Below are 27400 nucleotides of genomic sequence, written 5' to 3' on the forward strand. Positions count from 1 at the left end.
ACTCCTCACTCACTCCTCACTCACACCTCACTCACTTCTCACTCACTCCTCACTCACTCCTCACTCACTCCACACTCACTTCTCAATCACTCCTCACTCACTCCTCACTCACACCTCACTCACTCCTCACTCACTCCTCCCTCACTCACTCCTCGCTCACTTCTCGCTCACTCATCGCTCACTCTAAACTCACCCCTCGCTCACTCCTCGCTTATTCCACAATCACTCCTTGCTCACCCCTCACTCACTCCTCACTCACTTCTCCCTCACTCCTCACTCACTTCTCCTTCACTCCTTGCTCACTCCTCACTCAGTCCTCACTCACTCACTCCTCGCTCACTCACTCCTCACTCACTCCTCGCTCACTCCACACTCAGTCCTCGCTCACTCCACACCCACTTCTCACTCACTCCTCACACACTCCTCACTCCTCACTCACTCCTCACTCACACCTCACTCACTCCTCACTCACTCCTCACTCACTCCTCACTCACTCCTCACTCACTCACTGCTCACTCCTCACTCCTCACTCACTCCTCACTCACTCCTCACTCACTCCTCACTCACTCCTCACTCACTTCTCACTCACTCCTCACTCACTCCTCACTCACACCTCATTCACTCCTCACTCACTCCTCACTCACTCCTCACTCACTCCTCCCTCACTCACTCCTCGCTCACTTCTCGCTCACTCATCGCTCACTCTAGACTCACCCCTCGCTCACTCCTCGCTTATTCCACACTCACTCCTTGCTCACCCCACACTCACTCCACACTCACTTCTCACTCCTCACTCACTTCTCCCTCACTCCTTGCTCACTCCTCACTCAATCCTCACTCACTCCTCACTCACTCCTCACTCACTCCTCACTCACTCCTCACTCACTCCTCACTCACACCTCACTCACTCCTCACTCACTGCTCACTCACTCCTCACTCACTCCTCACTCACTCACTCCTCACTCCTCACTCACTCCTCACTCACTCCTCACTCACTCCTCACTCACTCCTCACTCACTTCTCACTCACTCCTCACTCACTCCTCACTCACTCCTCCCTCACTCACTCCTCGCTCACTTCTCGCTCACTCATCGCTCACTCTAGACTCACCCCTCGCTCACTCCTCGCTTATTCCACACTCACTCCTTGCTCACCCCACACTCACTCCTCACTCACTTCTCCCTCACTCCTCACTCACTTCTCCCTCACTCCTTGCTCACTCCTCACTCAGTCCTCACTCACTCCTCACTCACTTTTCACTCACTCCTCACTCACTCCTCACTCACACCTCACTCACTTCTCATTCGCTCCTCACTCACTCCTCACTCACTCCTCACTCACTTCTCAATCACTCCTCACTCATTCCTCACTCACACCTCACTCACTCCTCACTCACTCCTCCCTCACTCACTCCTCGCTCACTTCTCGCTCACTCATCGCTCACTCTAAACTCACCCCTCGCTCACTCCTCGCTTATTCCACACTCACTCCTTGCTCACACCTCACTCACTCCTCACTCACTTCTCCCTCACTCCTCACTCACTTCTCCTTCACTCCTTGCTCACTCCTCACTCAGTCCTCACTCACTCACTCCTCGCTCACTCACTCCTCACTCACTCCTCGCTCACTCCACACTCAGTCTTCGCTCACTCCACACCCACTTCTCCCCCACACCTCACTCACTCCTCGCTCACTCCTCACTCACTTCTCCCTCACTCCTTGCTCACTCCTCTCTCACTCCTTGCTCACTCCTCACTAACTCACTCCTTGCTCACTCCTCACTCCTCGCTCGCTCACTCCTCGCTCGCTCACTTCTCACTCACTCCTCACTCACTCCTCACTCACTTCGCACTCACACCTCACTCACTCCTCACTCACTCCTCACTCCTCACTCACTTCTCACTCACTCCTCACTCACTCCTCACTCACTTCTCACTCACAACTCACTCACTCCTCACTCACTTCTCACTCACTCCTCACTCACTCCTCACTCACACCTCACTCATTCCTCACTCACTCCTCACTCACTCCTCACTCACTCCTCCCTCACTCACTCCTCGCTCACTTCTCGCTCACTCATCGCTCACTCTAGACTCACCCCTCGCTCACTCCTCGCTTATTCCACACTCACTCCTTGCTCACCCCACACTCACTCCTCACTCACTTCTCACTCCTCACTCACTCCTCGCTCACTCCACACTCAGTCCTCGCTCACTCCACACCCACTTCTCACTCACTCCTCACACACTCCTCACTCACTCCTCACTCACTCCTCACTCACACCTCACTCACTCCTCACTCACTCCTCACTCACTCCTCACTCACTTCTCACTCACTCCTCACTCACTCCTCACTCAAACCTCACTCACTCCTCACTCACTCCTCACTCACTTCTCACTCACACCTCTCTCACTCCTCACTCCTCACTCACTCCTCACTCACACCTCACTCACTCCTCACTCACTCCTCACTCCTCGCTCGTTCACTCCTCACTCACTTCTCACTCACTCCTCACTCACTTCGCACTCACACCTCACTCACTCCTCACTCACTCCTCACTCCTCACTCACTTCTCACTCACTCCTCACTCACTTCTCACTCACTCCTCACTCACTTCTCACTCACACCTCACTCACTCCTCACTCACTTCTCACTGACTCCTCACTCACTCCTCACTCACACCTCACTCACTCCTCACTCACTCCTCACTCACTCCTCCCTCACTCACTCCTCGCTCACTTCTCGCTCACTCATCGCTCACTCTAGACTCACCCCTCGCTCACTCCTCGCTTATTCCACACTCACTCCTTGCTCACCCCACACTCACTCCTCACTCACTTCTCACTCCTCACTCACTTCTCCCTCACTCCTTGCTCACTCCTCACTCACTTCTCACTCCTCACTCACACCTCACTCACTCCTCACTCACTCCTCACTCCTCACTCACTTCTCACTCACACCTCACTCACTCCTCACTCACACCTCACTCACTTCTCACTCACTCCTCACTCACTCCTCACTCACCCCTCACTCACTTCTCAATCACTCCTCACTCACTCCTCACTCACACCTCACTCACTCCTCACTCACTCCTCCCTCACTCACTCCTCGCTCACTTCTCGCTCACTCATCGCTCACTCTAAACTCACCCCTCGCTCACTCCTCGCTTATTCCACACTCACTCCTTGCTCACCCCTCACTCACTCCTCACTCACTTCTCCCTCACTCCTCACTCACTTCTCCTTCACTCCTTGCTCACTCCTCACTCAGTCCTCACTCACTCACTCCTCGCTCACTCACTCCTCACTCACTCCTCGCTCACTCCACACTCAGTCCTCGCTCACTCCACACCCACTTCTCCCTCACTCCTCACTCACTTCTCACTCACTCCTCACTCACTCCTCACTCACTCCTCACTCACACCTCACTCGCTCCTCACTCATTCCTCACTCACTTCTCACTCACACCTCACTCACTTCTCACTCACTCCTCACTCACTCCTCACTCACACCTCATTCACTCCTCACTCACTCCTCACTCACTCCTCACTCACTCCTCCCTCACTCACTCCTCGCTCACTTCTCGCTCACTCATCGCTCACTCTAGACTCACCCCTCGCTCACTCCTCGCTTATTCCACACTCACTCCTTGCTCACCCCACACTCACTCCTCACTCACTTCTCACTCCTCACTCACTTCTCCCTCACTCCTTGCTCAATCCTCACTCAATCCTCACTCACTCCTCACTCACTCCTCACTCACTCCTCACTCACTCCTCACTCACTCCTCACTCACTCCTCACTCACTCCTCACTCACTCACTCCTCACTCCTCACTCACTCCTCACTCACTCACTCCTCACTCACTCCTCACTCACTCCTCACTCACTCCTCACTCACTCCTCACTCACTCCTCACTCACTCCTCACTCACTCCTCACTCACTCCTCACTCACACCTCACTCACCCCTCACTCACTCCTCACTCACTCCTCACTCACTCCTCCCTCACTCACTCCTCGCTCACTTCTCGCTCACTCATCGCTCACTCTAGACTCACCCCTCGCTCACTCCTCGCTTATTCCACACTCACTCCTTGCTCACCCCATACTCACTCCTCACTCACTTCTCCCTCACTCCTCACTCACTTCTCCCTCACTCCTTGCTCACTCCTCACTCAGTCCTCACTCACTCCTCACTCACTTTTCACTCACTCCTCACTCACTCCTCACTCACTCACTCCTCACTCCTCACTCACTCCTCACTCACTCCTCACTCACTCCTCACTCACTTCTCACTCACTCCTCACTCACTCCTCACTCACACCTCATTCACTCCTCACTCACTCCTCACTCACTCCTCACTCACTCCTCCCTCACTCACTCCTCGCTCACTTCTCGCTCACTCATCGCTCACTCTAGACTCACCCCTCGCTCACTCCTCGCTTATTCCACACTCACTCCTTGCTCACCCCACACTCACTCCTCACTCACTTCTCACTCCTCACTCACTTCTCCCTCACTCCTTGCTCACTCCTCACTCAATCCTCACTCACTCCTCACTCACTCCTCACTCACTCCTCACTCACTCCTCACTCACTCCTCACTCACTCCTCACTCACACCTCACTCACTCCTCACTCACTCCTCACTCACTCCTCACTCACTCCTCACTCACTCACTCCTCACTCCTCACTCACTCCTCACTCACTCCTCACTCACTCCTCACTCACACCTCACTCACCCCTCACTCACTCCTCACTCACTCCTCACTCACTCCTCCCTCACTCACTCCTCGCTCACTTCTCGCTCACTCATCGCTCACTCTAGACTCACCCCTCGCTCACTCCTCGCTTATTCCACACTCACTCCTTGCTCACCCCATACTCACTCATCACTCACTTCTCCCTCACTCCTCACTCACTTCTCCCTCACTCCTTGCTCACTCCTCTCAGTCCTCACTCACTCCTCACTCACTTTTCACTCACTCCTCACTCACTCCTCACTCACTCACTCCTCACTCCTCACTCACTCCTCACTCACTCCTCACTCACTCCTCACTCACTTCTCACTCACTCCTCACTCACTCCTCACTCACTCCTCCCTCACTCACTCCTCGCTCACTTCTCGCTCACTCATCGCTCACTCTAGACTCACCCCTCGCTCACTCCTCGCTTATTCCACACTCACTCCTTGCTCACCCCACACTCACTCCTCACTCACTTCTCACTCCTCACTCACTTCTCCCTCACTCCTTGCTCACTCCTCACTCAATCCTCACTCACTCCTCACTCACTCCTCACTCACTCCTCACTCACACCTCACTCACTCCTCACTCACTCCTCACTCACTCCTCACTCACTCCTCACTCACTCACTCCTCACTCCTCACTCACGCCTCACTCACTCCTCACTCACTCCTCACTCACTTCTCACTCACTCCTCACTCACTCCTCACTCACACCTCACTCACTCCTCACTCACTCCTCACTCACTCCTCACTCACTCCTCCCTCACTCACTCCTCGCTCACTTCTCGCTCACTCATCGCTCACTCTAGACTCACCCCTCGCTCACTCCTCGCTTATTCCACACTCACTCCTTGCTCACCCCATACTCACTCCTCACTCACTTCTCCCTCACTCCTCACTCACTTCTCCCTCACTCCTTGCTCACTCCTCACTCAGTCCTCACTCACTCCTCACTCACTTTTCACTCACTCCTCACTCACTCCTCACTCACACCTCACTCACTTCTCACTCACTCCTCACTCACTCCTCACTCACTCCTCACTCACTTCTCAATCACTCCTCACTCACTCCTCACTCACACCTCACTCACTCCTCACTCACTCCTCCCTCACTCACTCCTCGCTCACTTCTCGCTCACTCATCGCTCACTCTAAACTCACCCCTCGCTCACTCCTCGCTTATTCCACACTCACTCCTTGCTCACCCCTCACTCACTCCTCACTCACTTCTCCCTCACTCCTCACTCACTTCTCCTTCACTCCTTGCTCACTCCTTACTCAGTCCTCACTCACTCACTCCTCGCTCACTCACTCCTCACTCACTCCTCGCTCACTCCACACTCAGTCCTCGCTCACTCCACACCCACTTCTCCCTCACACCTCACTCACTCCTCGCTCACTCCTCACTCACTTCTCCCTCACTCCTTGCTCACTCCTCTCTCACTCCTTGCTCACTCCTCACCAACTCACTCCTTGCTCACTCCTCACTCCTCGCTCGCTCACTTCTCACTCACTCCTCACTCACTTCTCACTCACTCCTCACTCACTTCTCACTCACACCTCACTCACTCCTCACTCACTTCTCAATCACTCCTCACTCACTCCTCACTCACACCTCACTCACTCCTCACTCACTCCTCACTCACTCCTCACTCACTCCTCACTCACTCCTCCCTCACTCACTCCTCGCTCACTTCTCGCTCACTCATCGCTCACTCTAGACTCACCCCTCGCTCACTCCTCGCTTATTCCACACTCACTCCTTGCTCACCCCACACTCACTCCTCACTCACTTCTCACTCCTCACTCACTTCTCCCTCACTCCTTGCTCACTCCTCACTCAGTCCTCACTCACTCCTCACTCACACCTCACTCACTCCTCACTCACACCTTACTCACTCCTCACTCACACCTCACTCACTCCTCACTCACTCCTCACTCACTTCTCACTCACACCTCACTCACTCCTCACTCACTCCTCACTCACTCCTCACTCACACCACACTCACTCCTCACTCACTCCTCACTCACTTCTCCCTCACTCCTTGCTCACTCCTCTCTCACTCCTTGCTCACTCCTCACTAACTCACTCCTTGCTCACTCCTCACTCCTCGCTCGCTCACTCCTCACTCACTTCTCACTCACTCCTCACTCACTTCGCACTCACACCTCACTCACTCCTCACTCACTCCTCACTCCTCACTCACTTCTCACTCACTCCTCACTCACTCCTCACTCACTCCTCACTCACTCCTCACTCACTTCTCACTCACTCCTCACTCACTCCTCACTCACACCTCACTCACTCCTCACTCACTCCTCACTCACTCCTCACTCACTCCTCCCTCACTCACTCCTCGCTCACTTCTCGCTCACTCATCGCTCACTCTAGACTCACCCCTCGCTCACTCCTCGCTTATTCCACACTCACTCCTTGCTCACCCCACACTCACTCCTCACTCACTTCTCCCTCACTCCTCACTCACTTCTCCCTCACTCCTTGCTCACTCCTCACTCAGTCCTCACTCACTCCTCACTCACTTTTCACTCACTCCTCACTCACTCCTCACTCACACCTCACTCACTTCTCACTCACTCCTCACTCACTCCTCACTCACTTCTCAATCACTCCTCACTCACTCCTCACTCACACCTCACTCACTCCTCACTCACTCCTCCCTCACTCACTCCTCGCTCACTTCTCGCTCACTCATCGCTCACTCTAAACTCACCCCTCGCTCACTCCTCGCTTATTCCACACTCACTCCTTGCTCACCCCTCACTCACTCCTCACTCACTTCTCCCTCACTCCTCACTCACTTCTCCTTCACTCCTTGCTCACTCCTCACTCAGTCCTCACTCACTCACTCCTCGCTCACTCACTCCTCACTCACTCCTCGCTCACTCCACACTCAGTCCTCGCTCACTCCACACCCACTTCTCCCTCACACCTCACTCACTCCTCGCTCACTCCTCACTCACTTCTCCCTCACTCCTTGCTCACTCCTCTCTCACTCCTTGCTCACTCCTCACTCACTCCTCGCTCACTCCACACTCAGTCCTCGCTCACTCCTCACTCACTTCTCACTCACTCCTCACTCACTTCGCACTCACACCTCACTCACTCCTCACTCACTCCTCACTCACTTCTCACTCACTCCTCACTCACTTCTCACTCACTCCTCACTCACTTCTAACTCACACCTCACTCACTCCTCACTCACTTCTCACTCACTCCTCACTCACTCCTCACTCACACCTCACTCACTCCTCACTCACTCCTCACTCACTCCTCACTCACTCCTCCCTCACTCACTCCTCGCTCACTTCTCGCTCACTCATCGCTCACTCTAGACTCACCATTCGCTCACTCCTCGCTTATTCCACACTCACTCCTTGCTCACCCCACACTCACTCCTCACTCACTTCTCACTCCTCACTCACTTCTCCCTCACTCCTTGCTCACTCCTCACTCAGTCCTCACTCACTCCTCACTCACACCTCACTCACTCCTCACTCACACCTCACTCACTCCTCACTCACTTCTCACTCACTCCTAACTCACTCCTCACTCACACCTCACTCACTCCTCACTCACTCCTCACTCCTCACTCACTTCTCACTCACACCTCACTCACTCCTCACTCCTCACTCACTCCTCACTCACACCTCACTCACTCGTCACTCACTCCTCACTCCTCACTCACTTCTCCCTCACTCCTTGCTCACTCCTCTCTCACTCCTTGCTCACTCCTCACTTTCTCACTCCTTGCTCACTCCTCACTCCTCGCTCGCTCACTCCTCACTCACTTCTCACTCACTCCTCACTCACTTCTCACTCACTCCTCACTCACTTCTCACTCACACCTCACTCACTCCTCACTCACTCACTCCTCACTCACCCCTCACTCACTCCTCACTCACTCCTCCCTCACTCACTCCTCGCTCACTTCTCGCTCACTCATCGCTCACTCTAGACTCACCCCTCGCTCACTCCTCGCTTATTCCACACTCACTCCTTGCTCACCCCACACTCACTCCTCACTCACTTCTCACTCCTCACTCACTTCTCCCTCACTCCTTGCTCACTCCTCACTCAGTCCTCACTCACTCCTCACTCACACCTCACTCACTCCTCACTCACACCTCACTCACTCCTCACTCACACCTCACTCACTCCTCACTCACTCCTCACTCCTCACTCACTTCTCACTCACACCTCACTCACTCCTCACTCCTCACTCACTCCTCAATCACACCTCACTCACTCCTCACTCACTCCTCACTCCTCACTCACTTCTCCCTCACTCCTTGCTCACTCCTCTCTCACTCCTTGCTCACTCCTCACTAACTCACTCCTTGCTCACTCTTCACTCCTCGCTCGCTCACTCCTCACTCACTTCTCACTCACTCCTCACTCACTTCGCACTCACACCTCACTCACTCCTCACTCACTCCTCACTCACTTCTCACTCACTTCTCACTCACTCCTCACTCACTTCTCACTCACTCCTCACTCACTTCTCACTCACACCTCACTCACTCCTCACTCACTTCTCACTCATTCCTCACTCACTCCTCACTCACACCTCACTCACTCCTCACTCACTCCTCACTCACTCCTCACTCACTCCTCCCTCACTCACTCCCCGCTCACTTCTCGCTCACTCATCGCTCACTCTAGACTCATCCCTCGCTCACTCCTCGCTTATTCCACACTCACTCCTTGCTCACCCCACACTCACTCCTCACTCACTTCTCACTCCTCACTCACTTCTCCCTCACTCCTTGCTCACTCCTCACTCACTTCTCACTCACTCCTCACTCACTCCTCACTCACACCTCACTCACTCCTCACTCACTCCTCACTCCTCACTCACTTCTCACTCACACCTCACTCACTCCTCACTCCTCACCCACTTCTCACTCCTCACTCACTTCTCCCTCACTCCTTGCTCACTCCTCACTCAATCCTCACTCACTCCTCACTCACACCTCACTCACTCCTCACTCACTCCTCACTCACTCCTCACTCACTCCTCACTCACTCCTCACTCACTCACTCCTCACTCACTCCTCACTCACTCCTCACTCACTCCTCACTCACTCCTCACTCACTCCTCACTCACTTCTCACTCACTCCTCACTCACTCCTCACTCACTCCTCCCTCACTCACTCCTCGCTCACTTCTCGCTCACTCATCGCTCACTCTAGACTCACCCCTCGCTCACTCCTCGCTTATTCCACACTCACTCCTTGCTCACCCCACACTCACTCCTCACTCACTTCTCACTCACTTCTCCCTCACTCCTTGCTCACTCCTCACTCAGTCCTCACTCACTCCTCACTCACACCTCACTCACTCCTCACTCACACCTCACTCACTCCTCACTCACACCTCACTCACTCCTCACTCACTCCTCACTCCTCACTCACTTCTCACTCACACCTCACTCACTCCTCACTCCTCACTCACTCCTCAATCACACCTCACTCACTCCTCACTCACTCCTCACTCCTCACTCACTTCTCCCTCACTCCTTGCTCACTCCTCTCTCACTCCTTGCTCACTCCTCACTAACTCACTCCTTGCTCACTCTTCACTCCTCGCTCGCTCACTCCTCACTCACTTCTCACTCACTCCTCACTCACTTCGCACTCACACCTCACTCACTCCTCACTCACTCCTCACTCACTTCTCACTCACTTCTCACTCACTCCTCACTCACTTCTCACTCACTCCTCACTCACTTCTCACTCACACCTCACTCACTCCTCACTCACTTCTCACTCATTCCTCACTCACTCCTCACTCACACCTCACTCACTCCTCACTCACTCCTCACTCACTCCTCACTCACTCCTCCCTCACTCACTCCCCGCTCACTTCTCGCTCACTCATCGCTCACTCTAGACTCATCCCTCGCTCACTCCTCGCTTATTCCACACTCACTCCTTGCTCACCCCACACTCACTCCTCACTCACTTCTCACTCCTCACTCACTTCTCCCTCACTCCTTGCTCACTCCTCACTCACTTCTCACTCACTCCTCACTCACTCCTCACTCACACCTCACTCACTCCTCACTCACTCCTCACTCCTCACTCACTTCTCACTCACACCTCACTCACTCCTCACTCCTCACCCACTTCTCACTCCTCACTCACTTCTCCCTCACTCCTTGCTCACTCCTCACTCAATCCTCACTCACTCCTCACTCACACCTCACTCACTCCTCACTCACTCCTCACTCACTCCTCACTCACTCCTCACTCACTCCTCACTCACTCACTCCTCACTCCTCACTCACTCCTCACTCACTCCTCACTCACTCCTCACTCACTCCTCACTCACTCCTCACTCACTTCTCACTCACTCCTCACTCACTCCTCACTCACACCTCACTCACTCCTCACTCACTCCTCACTCACTCCTCACTCACTCCTCACTCACTCACTCCTCGCTCACTTCTCGCTCACTCATCGCTCACTCTAGACTCACCCCTCGCTCACTCCTCGCTTTTTCCACACTCACTCCTTGCTCACCCCACACTCACTCCTCACTCACTTCTCCCTCACTCCTCACTCACTTCTCCCTCACTCCTTGCTCACTCCTCACTCAGTCCTCACTCACTCCTCACTCACTTTTCACTCACTCCTCACTCACTCCTCACTCACACCTCACTCACTTCTCACTCACTCCTCACTCACTCCTCACTCACTTCTCAATCACTCCTCACTCACTCCTCACTCACACCTCACTCACTCCTCACTCACTCCTCCCTCACTCACTCCTCGCTCACTTCTCGCTCACTCCTCGCTCATTCCACACTCACTCCTTGCTCACCCCACACTCACTCCTCACTCACTCCTCACTCACTTCTCCCTCACTCCTTGCTCACTCCTCACTCAATCCTCACTCACTCCTCACTCACTCCTCACTCACTCCTCACTCACTCCTCACTCACTCCTCACTCACTCCTCACTCACACCTCACTCACTCCTCACTCACTCCTCACTCACTCCTCACTCACTCCTCACTCACTCACTCCTCACTCACTCCTCACTCACTCCTCACTCACTCCTCACTCACTCCTCACTCACTCCTCACTCACTCCTCACTCACTTCTCACTCACTCCTCACTCACACCTCACTCACTCCTCACTCACTCCTCACTCACTCCTCACTCACTCCTCCCTCACTCACTCCTCGCTCACTTCTCGCTCACTCATCGCTCACTCTAGACTCACCCCTCGCTCACTCCTCGCTTATTCCACACTCACTCCTTGCTCACCCCACACTCACTCCTCACTCACTTCTCCCTCACTCCTCACTCACTTCTCCTTCACTCCTTGCTCACTCCTCACTCAGTCCTCACTCACTCACTCCTCGCTCACTCACTCCTCACTCACTCCTCGCTCACTCCACACTCAGTCCTCGCTCACTCCACACCCACTTCTCCCTCACACCTCACTCACTCCTCGCTCACTCCTCACTCACTTCTCCCTCACTCCTTGCTCACTCCTCTCTCACTCCTTGCTCACTCCTCACTCACTCCTCGCTCACTCCACACTCAGTCCTCGCTCACTCCTCACTCACTTCTCACTCACTCCTCACTCACTTCGCACTCACACCTCACTCACTCCTCACTCACTCCTCACTCACTTCTCACTCACTCCTCACTCACTTCTCACTCACTCCTCACTCACTTCTAACTCACACCTCACTCACTCCTCACTCACTTCTCACTCACTCCTCACTCACTCCTCACTCACACCTCACTCACTCCTCACTCACTCCTCACTCACTCCTCACTCACTCCTCACTCACTCCTCCCTCACTCACTCCTCGCTCACTTCTCGCTCACTCATCGCTCACTCTAGACTCACCATTCGCTCACTCCTCGCTTATTCCACACTCACTCCTTGCTCACCCCACACTCACTCCTCACTCACTTCTCACTCCTCACTCACTTCTCCCTCACTCCTTGCTCACTCCTCACTCAGTCCTCACTCACTCCTCACTCACACCTCACTCACTCCTCACTCACACCTCACTCACTCCTCACTCACTTCTCACTCACTCCTAACTCACTCCTCACTCACACCTCACTCACTCCTCACTCACTCCTCACTCCTCACTCACTTCTCACTCACACCTCACTCACTCCTCACTCCTCACTCACTCCTCACTCACACCTCACTCACTCGTCACTCACTCCTCACTCCTCACTCACTTCTCCCTCACTCCTTGCTCACTCCTCTCTCACTCCTTGCTCACTCCTCACTTTCTCACTCCTCACTCACTTCTCACTCACTCCTCACTCACTTTGCACTCACACCTCACTCACTCCTCACTCACTCCTCACTCACTTCTCACTCACTCCTCACTCACTTCTCACTCACTCCTCACTCACTTCTCACTCACACCTCACTCACTCCTCACTCACTCACTCCTCACTCACTCCTCACTCACTCCTCACTCACTCCTCCCTCACTCACTCCTCGCTCACTTCTCGCTCACTCATCGCTCACTCTAGACTCACCCCTCGCTCACTCCTCGCTTATTCCACACTCACTCCTTGCTCACCCCACACTCACTCCTCACTCACTTCTCACTCCTCACTCACTTCTCCCTCACTCCTTGCTCACTCCTCACTCAGTCCTCACTCACTCCTCACTCACACCTCACTCACTCCTCACTCACACCTCACTCACTCCTCACTCACACCTCACTCACTCCTCACTCCTCACTCACTCCTCAATCACACCTCACTCACTCCTCACTCACTCCTCACTCCTCACTCACTTCTCCCTCACTCCTTGCTCACTCCTCTCTCACTCCTTGCTCACTCCTCACTAACTCACTCCTTGCTCACTCTTCACTCCTCGCTCGCTCACTCCTCACTCACTTCTCACTCACTCCTCACTCACTTCGCACTCACACCTCACTCACTCCTCACTCACTCCTCACTCACTTCTCACTCACTTCTCACTCACTCCTCACTCACTTCTCACTCACTCCTCACTCACTTCTCACTCACACCTCACTCACTCCTCACTCACTTCTCACTCACTCCTCACTCACTTCTCACTCACACCTCACTCACTCCTCACTCACTTCTCACTCACTCCTCACTCACTCCTCACTCACACCTCACTCACTCCTCACTCACTCCTCACTCACTCCTCCCTCACTCACTCCTCGCTCACTTCTCGCTCACTCATCGCTCACTCTAGACTCATCCCTCGCTCACTCCTCGCTTATTCCACACTCACTCCTTGCTCACCCCACACTCACTCCTCACTCACTTCTCACTCCTCACTCACTTCTCCCTCACTCCTTGCTCACTCCTCACTCACTTCTCACTAACTCCTCACTCACTCCTCACTCACACCTCACTCACTCCTCACTCACTCCTCACTCCTCACTCACTTCTCACTCACACCTCACTCACTCCTCACTCCTCACTCACTTCTCACTCACTCCTCACTCACTTCTCACTCACTCCTCACTCACTTCTCACTCACACCTCACTCACTCCTCACTCACTTCTCACTCACTCCTCACTCACTCCTCACTCACACCTCACTCACTTCTCACTCACTCCTCACTCACTCCTCAATCACTCCTCACTCACTCCTCACTCACTCACTCCTCACTCAGTCCTCACTCACTCACTCCTCGCTCACTCACTCCTCACTCACTCCTCGCTCACTCCACACTCAGTCCTCGCTCACTCCACACCCACTTCTCACTCACTCCTCACTCACTCCTCACTCACTCCTCACTCACTCCTCACTCACTTCTCACTCACTCCTCACTCACTCCTCACTCACACCTCATTCACTCCTCACTCACTCCTCACTCACTCCTCCCTCACTCACTCCTCGCTCACTTCTCGCTCACTCATCGCTCACTCTAGACTCACCCCTCGCTCACTCCTCGCTCATTCCACACTCACTCCTTGCTCACCCCACACTCACTCCTCACTCACTCCTCACTCACTTCTCCCTCACTCCTTGCTCACTCCTCACTCAATCCTCACTCACTCCTCACTCACTCCTCACTCACTCCTCACTCACTCCTCACTCACTCCTCACTCACTCCTCACTCACACCTCACTCACTCCTCACTCACTCCTCACTCACTCCTCACTCACTCCTCACTCACTCACTCCTCACTCACTCCTCACTCACTCCTCACTCACTCCTCACTCACTCCTCACTCACTCCTCACTCACTCCTCACTCACTTCTCACTCACTCCTCACTCACTCCTCACTCACACCTCACTCACTCCTCACTCACTCCTCACTCACTCCTCACTCACTCCTCCCTCACTCACTCCTCGCTCACTTCTCGCTCACTCATCGCTCACTCTAGACTCACCCCTCGCTCACTCCTCGCTTATTCCACACTCACTCCTTGCTCACCCCACACTCACTCCTCACTCACTTCTCCCTCACTCCTCACTCACTTCTCCCTCACTCCTTGCTCACTCCTCACTCAGTCCTCACTCACTCCTCACTCACTTTTCACTCACTCCTCACTCACACCTCACTCACTTCTCACTCACTCCTCACTCACTCCTCACTCACTTCTCAATCACTCCTCACTCACTCCTCACTCACACCTCACTCACTCCTCACTCACTCCTCCCTCACTCACTCCTCGCTCACTTCTCGCTCACTCATCGCTCACTCTAAACTCACCCCTCGCTCACTCCTCGCTTATTCCACACTCACTCCTTGCTCACCCCTCACTCACTCCTCACTCACTTCTCCCTCACTCCTCACTCACTTCTCCTTCACTCCTTGCTCACTCCTCACTCAGTCCTCACTCACTCACTCCTCGCTCACTCACTCCTCACTCACTCCTCGCTCACTCCACACTCAGTCCTCGCTCACTCCACACCCACTTCTCCCTCACACCTCACTCACTCCTCGCTCACTCCTCACTCACTTCTCCCTCACTCCTTGCTCACTCCTCTCTCACTCCTTGCTCACTCCTCACTCACTCCTCGCTCACTCCACACTCAGTCCTCGCTCACTCCTCACTCACTTCTCACTCACTCCTCACTCACTTCGCACTCACACCTCACTCACTCCTCACTCACTCCTCACTCACTTCTCACTCACTCCTCACTCACTTCTCACTCACTCCTCACTCACTTCTAACTCACACCTCACTCACTCCTCACTCACTTCTCACTCACTCCTCACTCACTCCTCACTCACACCTCACTCACTCCTCACTCACTCCTCACTCACTCCTCACTCACTCCTCACTCACTCCTCCCTCACTCACTCCTCGCTCACTTCTCGCTCACTCATCGCTCACTCTAGACTCACCATTCGCTCACTCCTCGCTTATTCCACACTCACTCCTTGCTCACCCCACACTCACTCCTCACTCACTTCTCACTCCTCACTCACTTCTCCCTCACTCCTTGCTCACTCCTCACTCAGTCCTCACTCACTCCTCACTCACACCTCACTCACTCCTCACTCACACCTCACTCACTCCTCACTCACTTCTCACTCACTCCTAACTCACTCCTCACTCACACCTCACTCACTCCTCACTCACTCCTCACTCACTTCTCACTCACACCTCACTCACTCCTCACTCCTCACTCACTCCTCACTCACACCTCACTCACTCGTCACTCACTCCTCACTCCTCACTCACTTCTCCCTCACTCCTTGCTCACTCCTCTCTCACTCCTTGCTCACTCCTCACTTTCTCACTCCTTGCTCACTCCTCACTCCTCGCTCGCTCACTCCTCACTCACTTCTCACTCACTCCTCACTCACTTCGCACTCACACCTCACTCACTCCTCACTCACTCCTCACTCACTTCTCACTCACTCCTCACTCACTTCTCACTCACTCCTCACTCACTTCTCACTCACACCTCACTCACTCCTCACTCACTCACTCCTCACTCACTCCTCACTCACTCCTCACTCACTCCTCCCTCACTCACTCCTCGCTCACTTCTCGCTCACTCATCGCTCACTCTAGACTCACCCCTCGCTCACTCCTCGCTTATTCCACACTCACTCCTTGCTCACCCCACACTCACTCCTCACTCACTTCTCACTCCTCACTCACTTCTCCCTCACTCCTTGCTCACTCCTCACTCAGTCCTCACTCACTCCTCACTCACACCTCACTCACTCCTCACTCACACCTCACTCACTCCTCACTCACACCTCACTCACTCCTCACTCCTCACTCACTCCTCAATCACACCTCACTCACTCCTCACTCACTCCTCACTCCTCACTCACTTCTCCCTCACTCCTTGCTCACTCCTCTCTCACTCCTTGCTCACTCCTCACTAACTCACTCCTTGCTCACCCCACACTCACTCCTCACTCACTTCTCACTCCTCACTCACTTCTCCCTCACTCCTTGCTCACTCCTCACTCAGTCCTCACTCAGTCCTCACTCACTCCTCACTCACACCTCACTCACTCCTCACTCACTCCTCACTCACTTCTCACTCACTTCTCACTCACTCCTCACTCACTTCTCACTCACTCCTCACTCACTTCTCACTCTCACCTCACTCACTCCTCACTCACTTCTCACTCACTCCTCACTCACTTCTCACTCACACCTCACTCACTCCTCACTCACTTCTCACTCACTCCTCACTCACTCCTCACTCACACCTCACTCACTCCTCACTCACTCCTCACTCACTCCTCCCTCACTCACTCCTCGCTCACTTCTCGCTCACTCATCGCTCACTCTAGACTCATCCCTCGCTCACTCCTCGCTTATTCCACACTCACTCCTTGCTCACCCCACACTCACTCCTCACTCACTTCTCACTCCTCACTCACTTCTCCCTCACTCCTTGCTCACTCCTCACTCACTTCTCACTAACTCCTCACTCACTCCTCACTCACACCTCACTCACTCCTCACTCACTCCTCACTCCTCACTCACTTCTCACTCACACCTCACTCACTCCTCACTCCTCACTCACTTCTCACTCACTCCTCACTCACTTCTCACTCACTCCTCACTCACTTCTCACTCACACCTCACTCACTCCTCACTCACTTCTCACTCACTCCTCACTCACTCCTCACTCACACCTCACTCACTTCTCACTCACTCCTCACTCACTCCTCAATCACTCCTCACTCACTCCTCACTCACTCACTCCTCACTCAGTCCTCACTCACTCACTCCTCGCTCACTCACTCCTCACTCACTCCTCGCTCACTCCACACTCAGTCCTCGCTCACTCCACACCCACTTCTCACTCACTCCTCACTCACTCCTCACTCACTCCTCACTCACTCCTCACTCACTTCTCACTCACTCCTCACTCACTCCTCACTCACACCTCATTCACTCCTCACTCACTCCTCACTCACTCCTCCCTCACTCACTCCTCGCTCACTTCTCGCTCACTCATCGCTCACTCTAGACTCACCCCTCGCTCACTCCTCGCTCATTCCACACTCACTCCTTGCTCACCCCACACTCACTCCTCACTCACTCCTCACTCACTTCTCCCTCACTCCTTGCTCACTCCTCACTCAATCCTCACTCACTCCTCACTCACTCCTCACTCACTCCTCACTCACTCCTCACTCACACCTCACTCACTCCTCACTCACTCCTCACTCACTCCTCACTCACTCCTCACTCACTCACTCCTCACTCACTCCTCACTCACTCCTCACTCACTCCTCACTCACTCCTCACTCACTCCTCACTCACTCCTCACTCACTTCTAACTCACACCTCACTCACTCCTCACTCACTTCTCACTCACTCCTCACTCACTCCTCACTCACACCTCACTCACTCCTCACTCACTCCTCACTCACTCCTCACTCACTCCTCACTCACTCCTCCCTCACTCACTCCTCGCTCACTTCTCGCTCACTCATCGCTCACTCTAGACTCACCATTCGCTCACTCCTCGCTTATTCCACACTCACTCCTTGCTCACCCCACACTCACTCCTCACTCACTTCTCACTCCTCACTCACTTCTCCCTCACTCCTTGCTCACTCCTCACTCAGTCCTCACTCACTCCTCACTCACACCTCACTCACTCCTCACTCACACCTCACTCACTCCTCACTCACTTCTCACTCACTCCTAACTCACTCCTCACTCACACCTCACTCACTCCTCACTCACTCCTCACTCCTCACTCACTTCTCACTCACACCTCACTCACTCCTCACTCCTCACTCACTCCTCACTCACACCTCACTCACTCGTCACTCACTCCTCACTCCTCACTCACTTCTCCCTCACTCCTTGCTCACTCCTCTCTCACTCCTTGCTCACTCCTCACTTTCTCACTCCTTGCTCACTCCTCACTCCTCGCTCGCTCACTCCTCACTCACTTCTCACTCACTCCTCACTCACTTCGCACTCACACCTCACTCACTCCTCACTCACTCCTCACTCACTTCTCACTCACTCCTCACTCACTTCTCACTCACTCCTCACTCACTTCTCACTCACACCTCACTCACTCCTCACTCACTCACTCCTCACTCACTCCTCACTCACTCCTCACTCACTCCTCCCTCACTCACTCCTCGCTCACTTCTCGCTCACTCATCGCTCACTCTAGACTCACCCCTCGCTCACTCCTCGCTTATTCCACACTCACTCCTTGCTCACCCCACACTCACTCCTCACTCACTTCTCACTCCTCACTCACTTCTCCCTCACTCCTTGCTCACTCCTCACTCAGTCCTCACTCACTCCTCACTCACACCTCACTCACTCCTCACTCACACCTCACTCACTCCTCACTCACACCTCACTCACTCCTCACTCCTCACTCACTCCTCAATCACACCTCACTCACTCCTCACTCACTCCTCACTCCTCACTCACTTCTCCCTCACTCCTTGCTCACTCCTCTCTCACTCCTTGCTCACTCCTCACTAACTCACTCCTTGCTCACTCTTCACTCCTCGCTCGCTCACTCCTCACTCACTTCTCACTCACTCCTCACTCACTTCGCACTCACACCTCACTCACTCCTCACTCACTCCTCACTCACTTCTCACTCACTTCTCACTCACTCCTCACTCACTTCTCACTCACTCCTCACTCACTTCTCACTCACACCTCACTCACTCCTCACTCACTTCTCACTCACTCCTCACTCACTTCTCACTCACACCTCACTCACTCCTCACTCACTTCTCACTCACTCCTCACTCACTCCTCACTCACACCTCACTCACTCCTCACTCACTCCTCACTCACTCCTCCCTCACTCACTCCTCGCTCACTTCTCGCTCACTCATCGCTCACTCTAGACTCATCCCTCGCTCACTCCTCGCTTATTCCACACTCACTCCTTGCTCACCCCACACTCACTCCTCACTCACTTCTCACTCCTCACTCACTTCTCCCTCACTCCTTGCTCACTCCTCACTCACTTCTCACTAACTCCTCACTCACTCCTCACTCACACCTCACTCACTCCTCACTCACTCCTCACTCCTCACTCACTTCTCACTCACACCTCACTCACTCCTCACTCCTCACTCACTTCTCACTCACTCCTCACTCACTTCTCACTCACTCCTCACTCACTTCTCACTCACACCTCACTCACTCCTCACTCACTCCTCACTCACTCCTCACTCACTCCTCACTCACACCTCACTCACTTCTCACTCACTCCTCACTCACTCCTCAATCACTCCTCACTCACTCCTCACTCACTCACTCCTCACTCAGTCCTCACTCACTCACTCCTCGCTCACTCACTCCTCACTCACTCCTCGCTCACTCCACACTCAGTCCTCGCTCACTCCACACCCACTTCTCACTCACTCCTCACTCACTCCTCACTCACTCCTCACTCACTCCTCACTCACTTCTCACTCACTCCTCACTCACTCCTCACTCACACCTCATTCACTCCTCACTCACTCCTCACTCACTCCTCCCTCACTCACTCCTCCCTCACTTCTCGCTCACTCATCGCTCACTCTAGACTCACCCCTCGCTCACTCCTCGCTCATTCCACACTCACTCCTTGCTCACCCCACACTCACTCCTCACTCACTCCTCACTCACTTCTCCCTCACTCCTTGCTCACTCCTCACTCAATCCTCACTCACTCCTCACTCACTCCTCACTCACTCCTCACTCACTCCTCACTCACACCTCACTCACTCCTCACTCACTCCTCACTCACTCCTCACTCACTCCTCACTCACTCACTCCTCACTCACTCCTCACTCACTCCTCACTCACTCCTCACTCACTCCTCACTCACTTCTCACTCACTCCTCACTCACTCCTCACTCACACCTCACTCACTCCTCACTCACTCCTCACTCACTCCTCACTCACTCCTCCCTCACTCACTCCTCGCTCACTTCTCGCTCACTCATCGCTCACTCTAGACTCACCCCTCGCTCACTCCTCGCTTATTCCACACTCACTCCTTGCTCACCCCACACTCACTCCTCACTCACTTCTCCCTCACTCCTCACTCACTTCTCCCTCACTCCTTGCTCACTCCTCACTCAGTCCTCACTCACTCCTCACTCACTTTTCACTCACTCCTCACTCACTCCTCACTCACACCTCACTCACTTCTCACTCACTCCTCACTCACTCCTCACTCACTTCTCAATCACTCCTCACTCACTCCTCACTCACACCTCACTCACTCCTCACTCACTCCTCCCTCACTCACTCCTCGCTCACTTCTCGCTCACTCATCGCTCACTCTAAACTCACCCCTCGCTCACTCCTCGCTTATTCCACACTCACTCCTTGCTCACCCCTCACTCACTCCTCACTCACTTCTCCCTCACTCCTCACTCACTTCTCCTTCACTCCTTGCTCACTCCTCACTCAGTCCTCACTCACTCACTCCTCGCTCACTCACTCCTCACTCACTCCTCGCTCACTCCACACTCAGTCCTCGCTCACTCCACACCCACTTCTCCCTCACACCTCACTCACTCCTCGCTCACTCCTCACTCACTTCTCCCTCACTCCTTGCTCACTCCTCTCTCACTCCTTGCTCACTCCTCACTCACTCCTCGCTCACTCCACACTCAGTCCTCGCTCACTCCTCACTCACTTCTCACTCACTCCTCACTCACTTCGCACTCACACCTCACTCACTCCTCACTCACTCCTCACTCACTTCTCACTCACTCCTCACTCACTTCTCACTCACTCCTCACTCACTTCTAACTCACACCTCACTCACTCCTCACTCACTTCTCACTCACTCCTCACTCACTCCTCACTCACACCTCACTCACTCCTCACTCACTCCTCACTCACTCCTCACTCACTCCTCACTCACTCCTCCCTCACTCACTCCTCGCTCACTTCTCGCTCACTCATCGCTCACTCTAGACTCACCATTCGCTCACTCCTCGCTTATTCCACACTCACTCCTTGCTCACCCCACACTCACTCCTCACTCACTTCTCACTCCTCACTCACTTCTCCCTCACTCCTTGCTCACTCCTCACTCAGTCCTCACTCACTCCTCACTCACACCTCACTCACTCCTCACTCACACCTCACTCACTCCTCACTCACTTCTCACTCACTCCTAACTCACTCCTCACTCACACCTCACTCACTCCTCACTCACTCCTCACTCCTCACTCACTTCTCACTCACACCTCACTCACTCCTCACTCCTCACTCACTCCTCACTCACACCTCACTCACTCGTCACTCACTCCTCACTCCTCACTCACTTCTCCCTCACTCCTTGCTCACTCCTCTCTCACTCCTTGCTCACTCCTCACTTTCTCACTCCTTGCTCACTCCTCACTCCTCGCTCGCTCACTCCTCACTCACTTCTCACTCACTCCTCACTCACTTCGCACTCACACCTCACTCACTCCTCACTCACTCCTCACTCCTCACTCACTTCTCACTCACTCCTCACTCACTTCTCACTCACTCCTCACTCACTTCTCACTCACACCTCACTCACTCCTCACTCACTCACTCCTCACTCACTCCTCACTCACTCCTCCCTCACTCACTCCTCGCTCACTTCTCGCTCACTCATCGCTCACTCTAGACTCACCCCTCGCTCACTCCTCGCTTATTCCACACTCACTCCTTGCTCACCCCACACTCACTCCTCACTCACTTCTCACTCCTCACTCACTTCTCCCTCACTCCTTGCTCACTCCTCACTCAGTCCTCACTCACTCCTCACTCACACCTCACTCACTCCTCACTCACACCTCACTCACTCCTCACTCACACCTCACTCACTCCTCACTCACTCCTCACTCCTCACTCACTTCTCACTCACACCTCACTCACTCCTCACTCCTCACTCACTCCTCAATCACACCTCACTCACTCCTCACTCACTCCTCACTCACTTCTCCCTCACTCCTTGCTCACTCCTCTCTCACTCCTTGCTCACTCCTCACTAACTCACTCCTTGCTCACTCTTCACTCCTCGCTCGCTCACTCCTCACTCACTTCTCACTCACTCCTCACTCACTTCGCACTCACACCTCACTCACTCCTCACTCACTCCTCACTCACTCCTCACTCACTTCTCACTCACTCCTCACTCACTTCTCACTCACTCCTCACTCACTTCTCACTCACACCTCACTCACTCCTCACTCACTTCTCACTCACTCCTCACTCACTTCTCACTCACACCTCACTCACTCCTCACTCACTTCTCACTCACTCCTCACTCACTCCTCACTCACACCTCACTCACTCCTCACTCACTCCTCACTCACTCCTCCCTCACTCACTCCTCGCTCACTTCTCGCTCACTCATCGCTCACTCTAGACTCATCCCTCGCTCACTCCTCGCTTATTCCACACTCACTCCTTGCTCACCCCACACTCACTCCTCACTCACTTCTCACTCCTCACTCACTTCTCCCTCACTCCTTGCTCACTCCTCACTCACTTCTCACTAACTCCTCACTCACTCCTCACTCACACCTCACTCACTCCTCACTCACTCCTCACTCCTCACTCACTTCTCACTCACACCTCACTCACTCCTCACTCCTCACTCACTTCTCACTCACTCCTCACTCACTTCTCACTCACTCCTCACTCACTTCTCACTCACACCTCACTCACTCCTCACTCACTTCTCACTCACTCCTCACTCACTCCTCACTCACACCTCACTCACTTCTCACTCACTCCTCACTCACTCCTCAATCACTCCTCACTCACTCCTCACTCACTCACTCCTCACTCAGTCCTCACTCACTCACTCCTCGCTCACTCACTCCTCACTCACTCCTCGCTCACTCCACACTCAGTCCTCGCTCACTCCACACCCACTTCTCACTCACTCCTCACTCACTCCTCACTCACTCCTCACTCACTCCTCACTCACTTCTCACTCACTCCTCACTCACTCCTCACTCACACCTCATTCACTCCTCACTCACTCCTCACTCACTCCTCCCTCACTCACTCCTCGCTCACTTCTCGCTCACTCATCGCTCACTCTAGACTCACCATTCGCTCACTCCTCGCTTATTCCACACTCACTCCTTGCTCACCCCACACTCACTCCTCACTCACTTCTCACTCCTCACTCACTTCTCCCTCACTCCTTGCTCACTCCTCACTCAGTCCTCACTCACTCCTCACTCACACCTCACTCACTCCTCACTCACACCTCACTCACTCCTCACTCACTTCTCACTCACTCCTAACTCACTCCTCACTCACACCTCACTCACTCCTCACTCACTCCTCACTCACTTCTCACTCACACCTCACTCACTCCTCACTCCTCACTCACTCCTCACTCACACCTCACTCACTCGTCACTCACTCCTCACTCCTCACTCACTTCTCCCTCACTCCTTGCTCACTCCTCTCTCACTCCTTGCTCACTCCTCACTTTCTCACTCCTTGCTCACTCCTCACTCCTCGCTCGCTCACTCCTCACTCACTTCTCACTCACTCCTCACTCACTTCGCACTCACACCTCACTCACTCCTCACTCACTCCTCACTCACTTCTCACTCACTCCTCACTCACTTCTCACTCACTCCTCACTCACTTCTCACTCACACCTCACTCACTCCTCACTCACTCACTCCTCACTCACTCCTCACTCACTCCTCACTCACTCCTCCCTCACTCACTCCTCGCTCACTTCTCGCTCACTCATCGCTCACTCTAGACTCACCCCTCGCTCACTCCTCGCTTATTCCACACTCACTCCTTGCTCACCCCACACTCACTCCTCACTCACTTCTCACTCCTCACTCACTTCTCCCTCACTCCTTGCTCACTCCTCACTCAGTCCTCACTCACTCCTCACTCACACCTCACTCACTCCTCACTCACACCTCACTCACTCCTCACTCACACCTCACTCACTCCTCACTCCTCACTCACTCCTCAATCACACCTCACTCACTCCTCACTCACTCCTCACTCCTCACTCACTTCTCCCTCACTCCTTGCTCACTCCTCTCTCACTCCTTGCTCACTCCTCACTAACTCACTCCTTGCTCACCCCACACTCACTCCTCACTCACTTCTCACTCCTCACTCACTTCTCCCTCACTCCTTGCTCACTCCTCACTCAGTCCTCACTCAGTCCTCACTCACTCCTCACTCACACCTCACTCACTCCTCACTCACTCCTCACTCACTTCTCACTCACTTCTCACTCACTCCTCACTCACTTCTCACTCACTCCTCACTCACTTCTCACTCACACCTCACTCACTCCTCACTCACTTCTCACTCACTCCTCACTCACTTCTCACTCACACCTCACTCACTCCTCACTCACTTCTCACTCACTCCTCACTCACTCCTCACTCACACCTCACTCACTCCTCACTCACTCCTCACTCACTCCTCCCTCACTCACTCCTCGCTCACTTCTCGCTCACTCATCGCTCACTCTAGACTCATCCCTCGCTCACTCCTCGCTTATTCCACACTCACTCCTTGCTCACCCCACACTCACTCCTCACTCACTTCTCACTCCTCACTCACTTCTCCCTCACTCCTTGCTCACTCCTCACTCACTTCTCACTAACTCCTCACTCACTCCTCACTCACACCTCACTCACTCCTCACTCACTCCTCACTCCTCACTCACTTCTCACTCACACCTCACTCACTCCTCACTCCTCACTCACTTCTCACTCACTCCTCACTCACTTCTCACTCACTCCTCACTCACTTCTCACTCACACCTCACTCACTCCTCACTCACTTCTCACTCACTCCTCACTCACTCCTCACTCACACCTCACTCACTTCTCACTCACTCCTCACTCACTCCTCAATCACTCCTCACTCACTCCTCACTCACTCACTCCTCACTCAGTCCTCACTCACTCACTCCTCGCTCACTCACTCCTCACTCACTCCTCGCTCACTCCACACTCAGTCCTCGCTCACTCCACACCCACTTCTCACTCACTCCTCACTCACTCCTCACTCACTCCTCACTCACTCCTCACTCACTTCTCACTCACTCCTCACTCACTCCTCACTCACACCTCATTCACTCCTCACTCACTCCTCACTCACTCCTCCCTCACTCACTCCTCGCTCACTTCTCGCTCACTCATCGCTCACTCTAGACTCACCCCTCGCTCACTCCTCGCTCATTCCACACTCACTCCTTGCTCACCCCACACTCACTCCTCACTCACTCCTCACTCACTTCTCCCTCACTCCTTGCTCACTCCTCACTCAATCCTCACTCACTCCTCACTCACTCCTCACTCACTCCTCACTCACTCCTCACTCACACCTCACTCACTCCTCACTCACTCCTCACTCACTCCTCACTCACTCCTCACTCACTCACTCCTCACTCACTCCTCACTCACTCCTCACTCACTCCTCACTCACTCCTCACTCACTCCTCACTCACTTCTAACTCACACCTCACTCACTCCTCACTCACTTCTCACTCACTCCTCACTCACTCCTCACTCACACCTCACTCACTCCTCACTCACTCCTCACTCACTCCTCACTCACTCCTCACTCACTCCTCCCTCACTCACTCCTCGCTCACTTCTCGCTCACTCATCGCTCACTCTAGACTCACCATTCGCTCACTCCTCGCTTATTCCACACTCACTCCTTGCTCACCCCACACTCACTCCTCACTCACTTCTCACTCCTCACTCACTTCTCCCTCACTCCTTGCTCACTCCTCACTCAGTCCTCACTCACTCCTCACTCACACCTCACTCACTCCTCACTCACACCTCACTCACTCCTCACTCACTTCTCACTCACTCCTAACTCACTCCTCACTCACACCTCACTCACTCCTCACTCACTCCTCACTCCTCACTCACTTCTCACTCACACCTCACTCACTCCTCACTCCTCACTCACTCCTCACTCACACCTCACTCACTCGTCACTCACTCCTCACTCCTCACTCACTTCTCCCTCACTCCTTGCTCACTCCTCTCTCACTCCTTGCTCACTCCTCACTTTCTCACTCCTTGCTCACTCCTCACTCCTCGCTCGCTCACTCCTCACTCACTTCTCACTCACTCCTCACTCACTTCGCACTCACACCTCACTCACTCCTCACTCACTCCTCACTCACTTCTCACTCACTCCTCACTCACTTCTCACTCACTCCTCACTCA

The sequence above is a fragment of the Eucyclogobius newberryi genome, unplaced genomic scaffold (genome assembly GCF_026437365.1).
Source record: "Eucyclogobius newberryi isolate DKJ021-1_F unplaced genomic scaffold, fEucNew1.0.hap1 SCAF_5, whole genome shotgun sequence".
Classification (NCBI taxonomy): Eukaryota; Metazoa; Chordata; class Actinopteri; order Gobiiformes; family Gobiidae; genus Eucyclogobius; species Eucyclogobius newberryi.